This window comes from Accipiter gentilis, chromosome 3, assembly GCF_929443795.1.
Source record: "Accipiter gentilis chromosome 3, bAccGen1.1, whole genome shotgun sequence".
Classification (NCBI taxonomy): Eukaryota; Metazoa; Chordata; class Aves; order Accipitriformes; family Accipitridae; genus Astur; species Astur gentilis.
The window spans coordinates 33,396,441-33,414,907 of NC_064882.1; positions in this window are offsets into that span (position 1 = coordinate 33,396,441).

An 18,467-nucleotide genomic window follows, 5' to 3' on the forward strand; every position below is an offset into this window, starting at 1 on the left:
ACATCTGTATTTCAACTAAAAGCCTGCTAGCCAAAACATTTTAACAAATAGGTAGGATTTACCAGAAAACCAGACCAGGGAATGAAATTAGTTTATAAAGCAGCAAAATACCATAGAAGTGAGATGGACTAAGATTCGTTTAAAGCTTCATGAGTACTGAGCAATTTCAAATAAAAGCTAAATCTTTTCAGTGACTTCAAGAATGAGGAAAAAGTTGTAAGGCTGGTATTTATATATATTTTTACCATGGTTATAATAAATACTCTCAGTCTCAAACCAACAAAATATCTTCTGCCCCCCCCCCCCCCCCCAACTTCTGACTATACAGTTTCCTGTAATAATTACTCCTACGTGGTTTATATTGCCACATGCTATGTTCCACCCGTATATCCCAAAGCTCTTTCCTCAGGAAGATAAGCATTGTCAACTTCCCTTTAAATCGGAGAGATCACAGAATGTATTTATTTCATGTGCCTTTAAATCAGAGTGATCTTCAAACATATTCACTTTATGGCAAGGAGCATGATGAAGAGACCTTCAAGCAAGCAGGGACCTAAACTGGTAGAGTGCATAGTGCAGTACCATATGTGAGTATCAGTAGCTCAGGTTTGCCCTAGAAACACAGGTGTATAGCCCAGGGCTGAGCCCAGGCAAAGAAACTCTCTTCCTCGGGAGGTCTAATTAACAGTTTGCAAGGTGATAGTGGTGTGGTCTTACCCCTTTTAGTCTACAGCCAGTTCAGTAAACATCACCCTCAGGAACTCTGCACAACCTTTTATCCCAGTGCTGATATGCCAGAGGTAGTTTTGAGGAGATATTGCATAGTCTAGGAATTGCACTAAGGCCAGTACTGAACCCACATGTTCTGAATGCTTCTCCATATGGCTTCAGTTATGCTCTCTGCAGTCTTCAGTTTGCAAAATCCCAAATGTGCCAAGTAAAAGGTTCAAAATACAGTTTATGACCTTCAAGGTGACTTTGGAGCTCTTCCTTTAGCAGTTGTATCAGGGTTTCCTAAAGTGATTCAAAGATTAATATATAGTCATTTAATCATCTTATTGTGTAAATTTTTAAAGCAAACCCCTCACATTTCTGCTTCTAATCTAATGATTTACTGATAGTAATTACATGCACAGTCTTTTCCCCTCCCATACTTTTAGTTCTGTAGACAGGTTATTAGTGATGAAGATAGTTGGTACCTTGTTAATTTTCTATAACAGTTTACATAAGTAGAGGATATTGCCAGCTCAGTCTAAATGGAAGATGTTCCAACAGGCTGTGAGCCTTCTCAGCATAACTTCTAACCCAGGAGCAATAACAGCATTTCCCCTGCAGCCTAAATATTCCACTGAGATCCAATCTCTCCTCTCCTCTCCAACAGTTTTGAAATTCAACATTAATGACTTCAAGAGAGTTTTAGGAGAAGTTCACTCCAAAGTCAACATTATATAATGGAAGTGCGCCAGCTTAAAATTAATGTGAGAAAGTGAGTTACTCATGAACTCACATTATAGTATAGTAAAGCTGGAGACCTTATTTCTACCTGTGTCTTAGTAAGAAAAACTTGTATTGCGTCATCCATTGAAGCTTGTTAACTGTGTCCACATGACTTACATTCTTATCCTGGAGAACACTCTTAATCAGAGACAATCTCTTGTTCATATTGGAAGAAGCTCAGGCAGGTAATATAATAGCTTGAGATCTCAGTAACTTTATTTTGCTTCATAAATACAAAGACAAGTCTTCCTTTAAAAAAAGAAAATACCATCTAGCTAACTAAAACAGTCTTTTGAGAATTACTTTTATTCCAGAAGACACATACACAGATTTTTACATAAATTCATGTGATTTTTTAGTTACATCAAAAACCCCCAAAAAGATAAAATATAAAATTTCAACAGTAACAACTCCAAGCTTCTTAATTTTGGAAGGAATAAGAAGTACATGCAAGACTTGTGGTCCTTGTTCCATGTTAGAGGTTAAGACTGCCAAAAATGAACAAGGAGCAGATGTTCTCTGACTAACGATGAAACTAAATGAGATGAAACCTAGTTTTCATAAGAAGCATTCCTATGAAGGAGCCCTTTTTGATTAAGCCAGTCCTATAATGTTGACAAGCTGAGGCAGGGACACCTGCAGCCTTTCAGCTTACATTAGCACTCCTGGGTTGGGCTTTGGTACAAAGTCTGGTGTATTCTGTTTTCAGAGGGGTAATCAGGAGGCCATTCATGGCTGAAATACATAGAGAATATCTAACTGTTGCTCAATTATTTACTCTGAAAACAGCTACAGCTTTCACCCTAATCTCATTGAATATAGAATTCAGGTCAACGTGTTCAACTCTGAGTGAGCAGATCAGAGAGCTGTTGCCTCTGGAAACAGAAGTGTTAACACCTGCTGAAAGAAGCTGAGAGTTTCCTATGGAAATTAATGAGGGGATCTTCAAAACCTGAAGAAACAGGTACAGTCTCCTAATGTAAATATTCTATTGTATTGATGAGAAAAAAGGTCCCAGATGATAGGAAGCCCTTTCTGGAGGGCATGTTGCTATTAGGGCATTGCCTCTTTACGCTTTTTGTGCTATTCTCAAGGTTTGTTAAGAAAACATAGAGAAGTACACAATGCTTACATGACACTGTAGGAGAATTTAGTCACAGAGCTCTCCAAGAAATCAGGAAAGTTGTTCTTCCTTTTTGTTTTTTATTCCTGCTACAGGGGTTTGAACTGACCAAGGGGTTACATAAATACTGTAACTAAGATAAATATACAGATATAACAACTTACCTGAATACAGAATCACTTGAGGTAAAAACTGTAACTTAGTTCCCTTTGCTGATCCTGATCTTTAAAATGTGACTCATCCTTTCTACATTGTGCAACAGAAATTCCTTTCTGATGCTTTCCCAGATTACTGAGGGACTCCAATTATTAACCATGATAAGGTCCCTCTGCACTTCTCTGGAAATGTAAAGCTGCTGAAGTGGGCAGCAGAGATTCTGCATGGTATGAGATAATACACAGTGTGCATAAAAACAGCCATGTCACCTTTATGTGACCATATCTTAACTTAGAGGGGAAGCCAGGGCATGAATAGCTGTGGTTGGATTGCATTCAAGTGCATTGGGGAGATGTTAACACCCCAAGCTTTCTGAGCAGAGCTACAGTTTCAACTCTTAGTCTATATCACAGAAAAGAAAAAAAAATAGTAAGAAAAAAAAAGAATATACTAACTAATGGGTACGGATGAGCTAGTCCTATCTCTCTGTGGCACAAAAGTGAGACTGAAGGAAATTTGTGAGGAAAACTCACACTGTTGTTTCCCTTGGGGAAAGAGCTTGGGACAAAATTCTACTGACTCTTAATCAGATGAAATTTCATCTCAAGGAGTGTGCAGCATAAGATCTAGTTGTCTTTTTGATGAGTAATAGGCTTTTATTTCCATGGGTTTCAATCTGGTGTTTATACAGTAAACACATTAATAAGAACTAAAGCAGTGGTGTCTGTCTGTCTCCTGCTTATGCATCCACATTGGTTTTTTTTGTTTTAACTTTGGTATTTGAAAACCCTTTTGCAGTGGCAAAGGGTATGCAGAATGCAGCAGTATTTGAAGAGTAACAGTAAACCTAATTCATATCTATGTTAAACAAACAAACAGTCCAAAGAACTGACTTGTCTCCCTGTGAAGTTTCCATATGGACATGCAGAAAATAATTTTGATATTTTCTTCATGAAACTGGGTTTTCACCTGGGACCGTGTCATTATCCCCCTTTTGTAGAATAGTCATACTACTCAGTTCCCTCTTATTCCTGTTCTTGAGATGACTTTTTACCATTCCACTCTCCTGAAATGTATTATCATGTTTGCTACAGCTTTAGATTTGAAAGAGTTGCCTTTGCTTAGAACTTGGTTCAGCACAGTTTTACTCACATTTATCCATGCCAAAGAACTGTGCCATTGTGACACTTCTGCATAAAGTCAGAATTAACTTTTTCTGTAAAACAAAGAAGGAGGGCAAAACTAGTATATGAGGTAGGACAAGATAAAACTTAAGTGAAACAGAATGTAGCGTTAATATGCTAGACTTGCGTTAAGAAGTAAAAACAAAGTAAATTGCACCTATGCAATATATGAATAGGTGCAATTGGAGAAGTAGACATATGAATGGAAATTGGAAGACGACACCTAGAGAGCACATACATAAAAGGAAAAGAACAGATGCTGAAACACAGTATTTTACAAATTTTACTATTTTACAAATAGTAAAGTTCTGGTATTTCAGTTTATTTAGATCTGCCTATCTGTTGAGTAGAGTTGTGTGAATAATAAATTCTGTAGTTTGACAGTCTAGATCAGTCTAGATGAAAATGCCTTTAAATTCTGTTGATTTGCTTTTTACCACAGCAGGTGAAGTCATGTAGCTCAACATGGAAGAAGTGTTCCTTCCTTAGAACGTAGAATCAAATAAGATGGGAGGGACAAGTAAAAAAAACAAACCAGAGATGTTTCCCTTCTATCTCAGTGCTGAACCACAAGAGTACTCACTCAAGGAAGTAAGAATCTGCTATTTCGTTCCCTCCCTTCCCTGAGCTGTGCTCCCTCTCATGAGAAAAGCACACATATACTTTTTCTAAGCTAAATGTCCTGGGATTGAGGCAGATCCTGCTGCCAGAACTGTTTCATTTTACAAGAAAAAGTTAAATATTTATTTTGCCAGAAGGACCATGACACTGTATCATTGCAGTCAGGCTGTTCAGTGAGACACAGGCTGGCAGGAGGTTCTCAACCCTCTTGGATGACTATTCCAACCCACTTATTCACTGACAATAGTTTTTGTTTCATGCAAAGTAGAACAAAGATGTCCAAAGGTTTTAAAGTATCCCAAATGCTCTAAAGCATGGTGGTTTAGGTACATGACTGGAAAATGAATTCAAATGCTTTCACTAAAGAACACAACTGGGCACAGATTCCTCATCTCCTGAGGGAACTCTATACCTGAGTATCCATGAGTTTTCCCAACAGTGATATTCCTGTTTGAGAAGAGTAGCCTCTTGTCTGAATCCAGAATTCCTCCCCCACAAGGCCTCCAAAATAGAAACTGTCTGGTGAAGATTTCAGGCCAGCTGAAACAGAACTGAAATTCAGGGAATTTGTTGTTTGGCAAGAAAAAAAATAATCAGTCAGCTTTACTACTTACCTTCATATTTCATCATCAGAAATGTTCTATCAGGGGATTTTACAAGAGGAAAAAATCTAATTTACAAACGAACATTCCATTTGAGATTACCTCAAATCTCAGCTTTCAGAACAGGTTGCTGTAATGGGAAGAAAGCAAAACTAGATTTCCTTGGGTTTAATATTAATTATATTAATACTGGTAGAGAAGAATTCTACTTTACACAACATATTTAGATGGATGGACCTTGCTGTTAAGAACAGGGCAATGAAGCAAAAATAAGTTTAGTATGTTAAAATAAAAAGGGACTTTCTGGGATAATTTGTTTAGAATAGAGCACTTATTCATTAAGAATTGCAATTAATATTTAATTTTTATTTTTAAGTTTTTTTTAATGCATTTGAGTAGATGGAAACAATTTACTGATTTATTAAATTTCTAGGATTAGTTTAATAGAGTTATTTACCATATGCAATAACAGTATATAAACAACTGTGGTATTTTCCATCTGTTTAATAATAAAAGGGATCAATTAAACTTTTTTTTAGCATTGATATCAGTTGTTTTACATAAAAAGCTGAGTGTTAAGCTATGAGGAGCCATTCCCCCTGAAGAAAGGACTCTTCTGAGCATGGATTTGCTCCATCCTGTTTCCACCATGTGTCCAGCCTCCTCCACGGGATGCTGACTCAAAGGAGGAAGAGGTGAAGGGGCAGAGATTACAGGGATGCTGGCATGGGTCTGTGGGAGGTCAGGGATACGCTCTATTCACAGCCATGAGTACAGGCCAAAGCTAAGTTACAGTGTCTAGAAAAATTTTCCTCTAATGATTCAAACCAGATGGAGAGATATTCTTTACCTCCTGATTTATAGTCCTAGTTTTTCTCAAATTTCATTTGATTCGGTTACTAAGCAAGTTCCTAGGAAGCCTCCGGAGTTTCCTGTATGAGGATCTGCCAAACTTACCCCTATGTAGCTATAAAAGGGAGATTCCTGCTGGGCAGCTCAGTGTTTTCCTTAACCTTAACCCATTCATATGGTATCAGAGTAGAAAAGACCTTTGGCCAGGGACCCATCATAATTCGGCTGGATGCTCTGGCGAACTTGATGTTCCATAGTTCCACAGCAAGGTAGATCTGATTCCACACAGTACTTACATCTCATCCTACGCTTGCTTTTGTCAATGGTCTCACTTGCTTATTTATTGCTTAAGGTCTTACCAAATCAAGACCCTATTTGGTAATTATTGGAGCTGCCTGGTATTTGACTCTTTCTGAGAGTGTCTCTGTCACAGTACGGAGTCCCGTGCATTGTGGGCACACCCAAGCTGTATTTATTCTAGCAAAGTTTCAGTACCAGCAGTGTCCTGTTGTGGATACATGGTGTGACATCACTGTGGACCAGGTTTCTTGCTAATTTACCTTGCTTCTCCTATAGGCTTATTGTGCACACAGAGGTCCAGCTGTGTCTACTGTCTACTACAGCTGATCTACCACATCCCTTAACAGGATATTTTAAAGCTGGCTCAGGTGTATCTGCGCAGCAGTGATTGCAGTACATATATTGCTAAGGATTTAAATTTCAAAAAGAAAAATGAGAGTCTGTCATGCAGATCATTGATCCTGATGGTTACAGAAATGATGGGCAGTTTCCCTGCCCCAAGTGCTAGTAACGATTTCAACCTCAGGAATATCAGTAAGTCTATAAGCAATTTCTAACTTTGGCACTTAGCCTGAAGTTCTCTGGAGTTAAGATTGACAGCTAATTTTGGCATTTCTCAATGACTACTTCGATGATAATCCTTTCACTGATATGCCTGTTTCTCTTCGTTTCTATTTGCTACATTCCATATATTATTCATTAATAGAAATTTCACACACTCTCTCCCAATAAATAAATAAATAAGATAAATATACAGCTGGCAACAGACTATAAAGCAATATCAAAATGATATATTGTGCCTGAGTCCAACCTAGGGACTACTGTGAAATATATTGCAAAGGCTGAACCCTCTGATGGATAGTATCACTAAACCATTTGAACTGAGGTCTATGCCTTAAGGAAGACTGGAGGTATTGTAGAATCAGCATAAAAGTTCACTTTATATACCTTTCACCTTGAAAAACAAACTTTATTTTAGGCCAGTTTTACACACTGTGAAAGCTCGTTTGGAGGAGGTAATACTCTCAGCCTTTGCCATATGCCACCTCCTCTCTCACTGCTGTCAGCGCAGGGCATGTTTACACTGAAATCCAAAGGTGTGACTGCCATCTTACAGTATGTGACTGCATACCGTGTGTAGCTGTAAACTAGTTAGATCTGATACCAATGCAGCTGCTGGTAGTATGGGGTTCAACATGTAGCGTGCAAAATCCGTCAGCAACACTGAGTAAACGTTTAGAGCAGGTATAGGTGGAAATGTTGAGATACTCTCAATTCCTCTGGCTGTAAGGGGCGAGCTTGGAACTGAAAAATGGATAGCTGTATTAGCACAGCATTGATCCCGCACTAATTACACAGTGCCTCTCAGGACAATTTAGGACTTAGGCACGATACAGTGCTAACAATGCTATATTAGCCAGCTCAGAGCTGGCCGGTGTCCAGACGTCAAGAGAACGAGAGGGGGAGTTCAGGTGTGCACGTAGACGTGCAGACCACTCCTGAGATATCTAGCCGGGCACGCTGGTGAGACCATCCTGCAGCTGCAAACACGACTGCTCGAGTTCACAGCGGTTCGCTGCAAGCGGACTCGAGGACATGTAACCTGGCCGCAGTCACACATCTCGCTGCAGCACGGACACTTATTCTGAACATAAATACTGAGAAGCGGAGTTATGTCTGAAAAGAAACACTCTTTGGGAACTCCAGAAGACTGGTAACGGGCGGGGGTGGGAAATCTATGTCAATTAGGTATGTCAATTAAATGCAAGAAATATGGCTATTGAAAGAAAACCTCCAGATATTAACATGCCTAGATCAATGTGCTGAGTAATACCTAGAGGTATTTACTGAGCAGTTGTGCTGCAGTATCAGTCAGGGACTGTGGCAAGGATTGATGACTTCCCGTGGTAGATGTTTGTTAAATAACTGAACCACTGCTGCTGAAGGGGGTAATACTTCCAGAAGTGTTTCAAAGAAATTACATTTGGTCTGTGCTGACATAACTTTCAGAGTGGAGCATGTACAACATCCCCCCCGCTCCCCCCCCCCCCCCCCCCCCCCCCGCCCTTTAATATACATAGGAGCTACTGTTCCTTATTGTGTTTGTTTTTCTCCTTCTGGCTCCTGTGCGTCTAAGTCTCTACCTGTAGGACAATGTTAAAGCTCACCTTGAGAAAATGAAAACCTGCCTGAAAGTAGAAAGGACACAGAAATTAGAAAAATTATGTGCAATTTCAGGGCAAAAAGAAAATGGAAAAAAAGAAAGAAAAGAAAGAAAAGAAAGAATGGAAGGTAGGTAGGTAGGTAGATTGAAAAGAAAGAAGATTGAGGTCAAAGACTAGAAGTTGGGAATGAGAGAAAGGAAGAGAGCACCTGGCATCTTGGGAGCCACTGGGCAGCTCCAGGCCTGCTGTGTTTGGAGACCTGGCATGACATGAAAGCAGGAACAGGCTCTGCAGTCCCCAGGACCTCCTTCCTTTTCCCGTTAGAGCTATGTACATAGAAAGACTGCAAACTGTGTTTTTATGACTCAGTGGGTATGACCTTGTTCCCCCTTGTTGTGGTTTAACCCCAGGAGCAACTAAAGCACCATGCAGCCGCTCACTCACTCCCCCCAACCCCCCCCCCCCCCCCCCCAGTAGGATGGGGGAGAAAATTAGGAAAAGAAGCAAAACCCGCAGGTTGAGATAAGAATGGTTTAATAGAACAGAAGAAACTAATAATGATAATGATAACACTAATAAAATGACAACAGCAATAATAAAAGGATTGGAATGTACAAATTATGCACAGGGCAACTGCTCACCACCCGCCGACCGACACCCAGCCAGTCCCCGAGCGGCGATTTCCACTTCCCAGTTCCTATACGAGATGGGACGTCCCATGGTATGGAATACACCGTTGGCCAGTTTGGGCCAGGTGCCTTGGTTGTGTCCTGTGCCAACTTCTTGTGCTCTGGCTGGGCATGAGAAGCTGAAAAATCCTTGACTTTAGTCTGAACGCTACTGAGCAACAACTGAAAACATCAGTGTTATCAACATTCTTCCCGTACTGAACTCAAAACATAGCACCGTACCAGCTACTAGGAAGACAGTTAACTCTATCCCAGCTGAAACCAGGACACCGCTACACCACAGAGGTTGCTTGTGGGGAAAGGGGGGAGTTGATTAAGCGAGGTGACATACACAAGTTCATTTGCACAGAACTCATCTATATTTTTATTCATGTACGTGCAAGCACACATTTGACCTCAATAAGATTGGAAAAGTAGCATTAATCATTTTGAAAAAATAATTTAAAATACTTCTCCCATTGCTAATGAGCTTGTGTTGTTCTAGTTATAAGTATCCATAAAAATGCATGTAATGTCATGTTAGGCAATAATTGAATATCTGTGAATTATTATTATTATTATTGTTTTCATTCTACTGCCTTCTGTTTGGGTAGTACATGCCATGTATTAAGCTCTCCTCAGCCTACATATAAATGCAGGCATTTCCCAAACTTTAAAATGTGCTAATCAATATGATCAAAATTTTCATGGCAAATATCGGTCTATGAACCTGATCCTTCATTGAAAATACAAAAAGTTTGGCTGTATGCAAATAAGCATCATGTGCAAACAGTGCTTTCCAGATTTTTTTTTTTTCTTTTTTTTTGGAAAGTTAGGTTGATAAAAATTACAGCCAGATGCAGACCTGTGAGCAAATGGAATTAAACTGTCAGAAAAATAATCTTAGTCTTATGTCCTCAAGTCATGCCCTTTGTTCAGCATTGTTTTAAAAACCTGCCTAAAACAGACATTAAATCCCACTGAAATCACGATAGCTTATGTAAATAGTTAGGGGCTTTCCTGAACTGGTGCATTGATTGACAGCTATATACATGTTTTTTAATATAATTTGCAAGTTGTTCTCCATTAGTTTGGGACAATATACCAAAGTAAACTTATGTGACACGAACAATAGATAAACTTGCCCTTTTTTTCAGTATGGTTATACTGAAATATACAGTATTTGAGATTAACAACACCCATTACCTCAATTAAATGATCCATAGTTCTGCTCTATGGATACTCAAACCCCTCCACTCTCAGATGTAAATGTGTGATATTAATCAGTACTCCAGCAAACCAATGCCTACCTGTTAAGCATTAATAATACACAATTCACTTAATGAAAATATGTTTAGAAGTAACTGATTTAAACGAATCCCACATAAGAAACTGGCCATTACTATGAACTGTGTTCTGTGCTGAGAAATCGATCTTTTTCAGTCCTGTCCTCCAAAGCTCATCAGATATTTGAATCATCAAATGAGCCGCCTGGCTTTCACCATTCTAAGCAATTTATGCACTTTCATAGTAGATCAAAAGTCATTAGTGCAATTATTATAGAGATTAAGACTAGAAACACACTGAAACGACTGTTATGTTTCTTTAAATGTAACCTTTCTCTCCTCATTAAAATGGTTATTGGTAAAACCATTTTCCTCCCCCTGGAACTTGCAGAGTAAAGCTAGTAAAAGAAACTAAGTACCATTCATTATTGCCAGCATCTGTAATTGTTTGTATTATACTTTATGGAAAAAAATATATAAAATGCTACATTTGAACTCTAGACTATTAAAAGTGTCAGCTCTATTATATCATTTCTGAAGACCAATTTGCCTTTTTTTCAGAAGGTTGTAATGAGCCAGGTTCGTTTTGCTTTCTACCATTTATCTTTTCAGTGGTAATGGAAAATTTCCCCCTCAGGCACAGCAAGCTATTCTTATCTTAGACAATTAGGCAGAAATGAAAGGGATCATAAAGGTGAGATTTCTTCACAAACAACGTGATGTACTTTATACCATTTAACACTGAGGAATATCTGACAAATAAATTCTGAGTGGTTTATGAAGGCAGTGTGGCTAATAGCCAACTCTGATTAATGCTTCAGCTTCTTAACACATAAGAAAGAGTGTAGGCAACCGGGATCACATACTTAGTTGTTAGTTCTGCTGTTGACAATATTTCATTTTTAACAGAGCTTGGGGAACTTACACTAACACTGAAAATAAAGAGAAACAAGCCCATGCAAAGCAATTAATTAATTATAAGGTAAGAGGAAAAATACACATTTGGACAGCTTCCTTTATCAGCAAAACTTACTTGGAAGGTTTGCAGACTTCGTATTTTGGGTGTTTTTTTCTTGTACTTTCTTTAATTTCATTTTATGATTAAACAGCATATGATAAAACAACTACTTAACATATATGAGGCCTATTAGAAAGAACAAATGAATAAACTAATAAAAAAAATACTTGCATCATTCTTTGCATTGTGCCCAACAAGCAGTGAGGTACCGTACCTATATGCCAATTGCTTTGATGGACCCTTTTGGTGCCTGCACATCCCTGTTTAGGTGCTGGTGGTTGGGCATGCCACAAAACTCTTTCAGGCCTCCTTTCTTCTAGCGTGTATTAATTACAGACTAGTTCCATCTCTGGCATTTCCATCAGGACATGATGGATAAAAGAGAAAATTGATTAATAAGGTTGTTATTTATTTCTGGTGCTGGTGTTTTGGGGGCTGATTCTCCATGCTCTCTGCCCCATATTTAAAGGATCATTAAGCTATTTTGAGGCCAGAGACCTATTGTACAGCCAGTCCTTGGTTAGCTCAGGATAAAATATTCCTCCGTAGTCTCTTTTAACCTGTGTGAAGTGACATTACCATGTGATGTGACGTTACCATATGATGTGACGTTACCGGGTGGTACCAGTGTAGCTAACTCCCAGTTAGTTTAGGTGTACACACCTACTATAATTAGCCTACCTTCTCAAATGCAGAGAGTGAGGATAACGATATGAGTCTGTGAGAAAGTCCATAGAGAAGCATTGGCAAGAATTTACTGTGCAATAGCTGCTTAGTGATGTCTGAGGGCAGTGTCATCCCTCAGGAGACACAAGGATTTGTAAATCTCTATGCAAGAATGGGGGAGATAACTCCCATTTACTGTGTGTACCACAGGATTAGCATGGTATGCATATAATAAATAATAATTTAAATTATCTACATTTTGTTCCTTTCTTTTTGGACAGTAGCATTTTTAATTTACCTTGTGCCCTATAAATCCAACAAAGCTATTGCTTTCTTTGTAAGAGAGATTAATTGCTGCTGATTATCCCACTTCAGTGCAGAAAGAGCGACAGGTAAAGCACTGCAAAAAATATGTTCCATAGTACAATGTGATGGTGCATACATATTACAATAACACAGTAGTACAGTACAATAGTATTCTATGTGCTACATATGCAAATAATACAGTGCATAATAGGTGTCTAAATGCACGTTGACACTTGTTACACCAAGAAGACTACCAACTAAAGAGTAAGAAATGGCAAAGCTTCAATAGGAACAGAACTGTGCCCCAGTCACTTTAGCATTGCAGGTCTCTGGAGAAGGAAAAGTATTGGTACTGTACTTAGAGCAAATAGCTGCAATTAAATTCATTGCCTAGACAAAATTACTCCTCCTTTCATAGAGAAAATCTCTAATTCTATAATGTTCTAGTTGAAGTCATAGAGTTGGAAAAGATCATGCTCCCCAGTGCTTACCAGTACTCCTTACTACCCTTCAGATTTGCTGGGAAACTGCTTGGGTGAGCGCTTTGTAACTCAGTTCCTTCAACCCACACTTAAATAGTTCAAATTGATATTTGATATTCTGGCTCATTTTCACCAAAAGGGAGCAGAAAGTGCCCACCTAAGCAGTGAACTCGGAGAACCTGAGGGGCAGCACTACCCAGTAAAGGGGGCAAGAAAGATTAGAGAGAAGGGACCAGCTTGGGTGAGCTGGTGGGATTTCGGCTATAGCAGCTGCAGCCAAATGGAGATGTGTGTTTTCTCCATACATGCTCCAGCCTGTGTTCTTGCTGGCTCTAGGGTCTCCCCGTGCATTTTCAGTTCTGCTAGTGAGAATGTGCCTGGCCTCCAAGGTGACGGTGTGTGATGAGGTCATCTCAGTGACTGTGGCCTGTCTAGAATGTCTCATACAGTACAATCCCAGTAACAGCACGTATATGCATTCAGGCACTGTATGCAACTGTCCGGACATTGTTTTACAGCACCTCCACAGTTTGCCAATTAGAAAATTATGTTCTGATAATGACCTGTATTCCACATATAGAGACATCTTTTCTCTTTCTGAGAATTGCTGAACTGGGAGATGGTGTTAGTTTTAACCTAGACTCAATATTTTCTGATTTATAAACTTTTTATGTTGGCATATTCCTCACTTTTGACAAGACTACCAATTAAGAAATGGGAGCTCATGACTCAGGTTTCTTGAAATAGAGTTAGAGAAATCCTTCCACTGTTAGATGAATCAAAAGTCTAGATGTACATTATTTGACATACCTAATTTACAGGATTATTACTGTTGCCAGTTTGACATTCTACACTTCAAATAAATTCAGCCATAGGCACAAAGCCACTTTACGCAGATTTTCTTATTTAAACAAAATGTCACCATGAGAAAGAGACAAGCTTAGTAAAAATTACCACTATCCTGTAACAAAAGGGTGCTGAATTTTGAAATAGAAAGAACAAGTTTTGACATGAATAACACTAGCTGTCATCCATAGAAGTGGATAAATTTGGGAAAACTTGTACAGGAACAAACTTATATTGAATGAAATATGTCCTCTAATTTTTCTGCACGCATCCCACACCCATAAGAATAAGATCTATTAATAACAGTAAAAAAATGAAGTGAAAAAAATTATAAAGAAAACATGTAATAAGGAATTTCTTAATTATGCTGCAGATTTTTGTTGTAATGAATGTTCCTCCCATCCATCCTAAAATTAAAATAATAAGCATATAATAGGTTCTACTAATAAATCTGCAACAATCCTTATAGCTCTGCACACATGGCACACATCTGCTTGATCACAGGATTATGATGATGCTTGGGGATAATCAGACAGCAGGGAAGAAGGCATGGAAGTGTGCAGAGAAAGGAAAAAGAGTTGATCTGATCTAGTGTAGCTAATAAGCCTTCTCTGCAAGAGATTCAGATAATGAAAATGATTCAGAATTTTTTTCCTTCCACCACTGTGGCTCTGCCAAAACAGTTTTGGGACAGAGACTAATGTGATTAGAGTGAGAAAACCATATCTGGTTAGCACCTGCTTCAGGTCGCACACTGTGATGGTCCAGAAGTTGTTCTGTGGACACATTTGTGTGTTAATTATATGATGGGAAAATATGACACTGTGTTTAAAAAACATCCAGTGGATTCTTTGGGAATTCTCAACAAGTGATCCTTGCATGTTTGCAGAAAACCTAAAGATCATCAAATATGCTAACCTCTCACTATATAATGATTTTGTGACAAAAAAGATTGTGAAGATAAACATGATCTGAGCTCATATGCAGTAATATTTCTTCATATATAGTACCTTCAAGAATGTGTCACAAAAGATCCAGCAAGTAACCCTTCTAAAAATTGTTTTCTTTTATTCCCATAATTATTCATTGCCTGTCAGAAGAAAGAAGGTGACTTACAAGAGTTCTTTCGTCATGAAAACCAATGTTATCCTCCATCTCTCTCTAAAAATAACAAGCTCTCATCAGGCTAGATAACCACCCTGATAAAATACCTTGGAAATAAAGTGAACTTTGCCTCATGGTGTGATCTTTCTGATGTTTCTATTGAAGTTCTTGATGGATATCAATACTTTATGCCCAGACATCAATATGACTTTCAGAGATTATGCATCAAACAAGATTATCCTCTACATCAGTGAACAGTTTAAAATGTGTTAAGGCTTGATATTGTGTCTGCTGTTCTTATGGTAGATGCTTTCAGAGACAATTCCAGAACACATCACACTCAGGGCAGAGATCTTGAAAGAATATGAAGGATATTCATAATGCCTGTACTGAGTAACTAGCAATTGGTAGCAAGCCCTTTTTTTATTAAATAACTTTTATACCTAAGAACTTCTAATCACCAGAAATTATAACAATCATCTAAGAGTTAGTCAAAGCACTTTGGAAGAAATCCCTACAACTGTGGAGAAGGACATTTTCAAACAGACAAAAAGGGGAGCTTAGTCATACACACAGACTTCTGATACTTATGGAAGGATTTGGGGCATTGCAGCACTCATTAGCTTGAAAAACTTCCACCTGATTTGGCAAATATGAGAATTTCTAGTCTGCTAAACCTAAGCAACATGCTCACATATCCCTGAATCTCCAAACATTACTGAGGCCATTTCGTTTTTTTGGAGGAAAGGATAAAGAAGGTTCTGTAAATGTTCAAAATACACTTTACAGTATTATCTGAAATATTGGCAGAGTCCGAACACTGCATGTTTCTGCAACGACACTAGCAATGTCCTGTTACTGTCATGCCACCAGTGTAGAGCTGTTTGACCAGAATACCACACCTGGAAGGAGTTTTCTTCTCAAGTTGATGCAACAGCTGTAGTAGCCAACTGAAGCTGTTTGCTAGAAAACCACAATCCTTAGCACTAGAAGAAAAGTGTTAATGGAAAAAAGTGTACAGAGACATGCAGACGGTTAAAGCACTTGTCAACTGGGATGCAGAAAAAGAAGACTAGAAGCTGCAGATGACAGAATTGTGCCACCAAAGAAGTAAAGGGCTTAGTTGATGAATGTAAAGGTTAAATATCAATAGCAAAGAATGTGCACACATAAGTATGGGACTGGCACATCCCAATGTCATAAAATTAATTTCAATGCTGTAATTATTCTTTAAATATGCACTTCAGCTGAAGGCCTTGTGATATATGTTACAAGATTTAAAGTAAAATCCATATCAACTGATGCATAAAACTGCACACAGAAATAAAGTTTTGAGAGTAAACATTAAAAGTTTGTGGTGGTGATAAAGAGTTGTAGCAATTATTGATTTTTTTAGATTGCTTTTTCAGTTAATGTGACAGCCATTTGAGTCAAACCAGATGTAAACGAGATACTGTAGAGACTCTACAGAGTCCATTAAGAATAAAATTATAAAAACTCTCAGCAACAAAGCAGCTCCCAGGCTGATGTCCTTACGACACTCCGAATCATTTCAAAATAGCTCCACGTCTCAAATCAATCAGGACATGAACGTCAATGACAACTTTTGTGCTTTCAATGGGAGTCCCACTGCTTGACATATATTGACTTAAACACTGTAGCTGAAGTACAACAAACCTTTCCACAGCCAAATACAGATCAGAGCTGCTCTGAAGTTACTCTTGGTTGTCCCAGAGGTTCAATGTGCCCTAGTCAGCCTTAACCTTCAGAAAGCACAATGAAGGGAGAATTTAGCAGAATCAGAAAGCAAACCTATGATCTTATGGTATCTTTTTTTCTTCTAGGCAATGCAGTACCCCCCACTATAGATTTTGTTTTCCTCTTTCTTTCCTCAGCAAATGCGGTGGTGAACTGCCTCTTAAAGCATAATTATCTTCATAGGGGCATAACTTCTTAAGGACAACTCACAATAGTTAAATTGTTAATAGCTCATTGACCATGTAATTAAACTGAATCAGTTCACTCTCAGTCAAAAAAACAAGCAGAATTATTAAATAGAAATCAGTGTTCAACCAGCAGATGCAGGACTGTTGTGTAGGGTGAGTAGGACAGTCCTTCAAGTGGCAGAACTGTTTTGGACTGTGGAAGCCTTCTGGTCAGCAACTTTCCATACAGAGCTGTCAGAGTCTGAAAGGCAAACACTCAAGTCACAAAAAGGAGGAGGGGTTTGCTTGGTTGAAATTAAATCACCGCAGAAACTGCTTAAGGAAGGATGAGTAATTGCCCTTCTGCATTCTCTGTTGCTTTGTGTGCTTTGATTTTACGCGTTTGACTTATTCAAATTGTAAATTCATTAGAGGCAGCAGCTGTTGCTTAATAACATACGGAGTTTCACTATAGGAACCTCATTGGATCACTAGCTTTATATTTATTTAATAAATAATAATTTGGAGATACTGTAGATACAGAGAAGTAGTCACAGGTAACTGTGGTGAGATATATCTAAATACTTTAGTTCTTTCTTACAGTGTTATTCCTTCTTATTTTTAAGTCTGCTATTTAGAAAGTCTCTAAACAGCTCAAGATGACCTTACTGCTTTGACACTAAATTACAGGGCAGAGCCTCTAGTGTCAAAATAGTAAAAAGAAACACCAAGGAATCTATGGATACGTCACTGCAAAATAAAGCTGTCAGCTCCTGCTTAGAGAAACATCAGATTTACATTTACTTCAACAAGTAGTAAACAGTCCTGACAAGTGAAATGTTTCTTATGTTTCATCCCTGAGAGCATTTAGAGGACGACAAATGCTGCTGCTTCTGAGAGGTTCAAATGTAGGTCATGATGCCACTAGGAGGGCAAGCCCGCTCGGCAGAAGCAAGCACGCAGCCCTCCCTGCGGTGCCTCCCAGTCCGAGCCAGTCTCAAGGGCTCTACTCATACAGTGTGCTTCTGGTCCCCCTCCTCTCCCACAGACAGCCCCAGGGACAGGTCCTCCTCCACCACCTGGTGAGACCCAAGAGCGTATAAGATTTGCAAGCAGCCACTGCCACTTGCTACCAGTGTGCAACATTGCTTGCTTGAAGTTTGCCGTCAGGACATCTTTTTCCTCTCCAGGATAAATAGTTTGTGACTCCTCAGAGACTGTTTCCCACAGACCTGCATACAGAATTTCATACATTGCACAAATACAAATATAAAAATCTCTTTCTGTCCTCTTGTGAGGTTTTTTGTTTGTTCGTTTCTTTGTTTCCAGAGATAATTGCTAGTAATGCTTTTTGCTGTTAATTTTGTTTAGTCAAAATCAGATTTCAGGAGAGTGTGAGGTCCTTGGCAGAAAAGAAATTTAAATAAAATATATCTGAATGATACACTAAATAAATTAAAGCTTAATCTTTAAAGGCTACCACTGGAAACCTTTAAAGACTGCCACTGGATTGGTTTGATCCTTTGGCCAGAGGGAAGGTTAACTTTTAAAGGCTATCCATAACTTGGTTTGGTACTTTGGTCAGTGGAACTGTGGCCTTGGCCCTGCTAACAGTGTTTAGCATGAGATCACAGTTCACATCTCATACTGTGGCTGATTTATATTG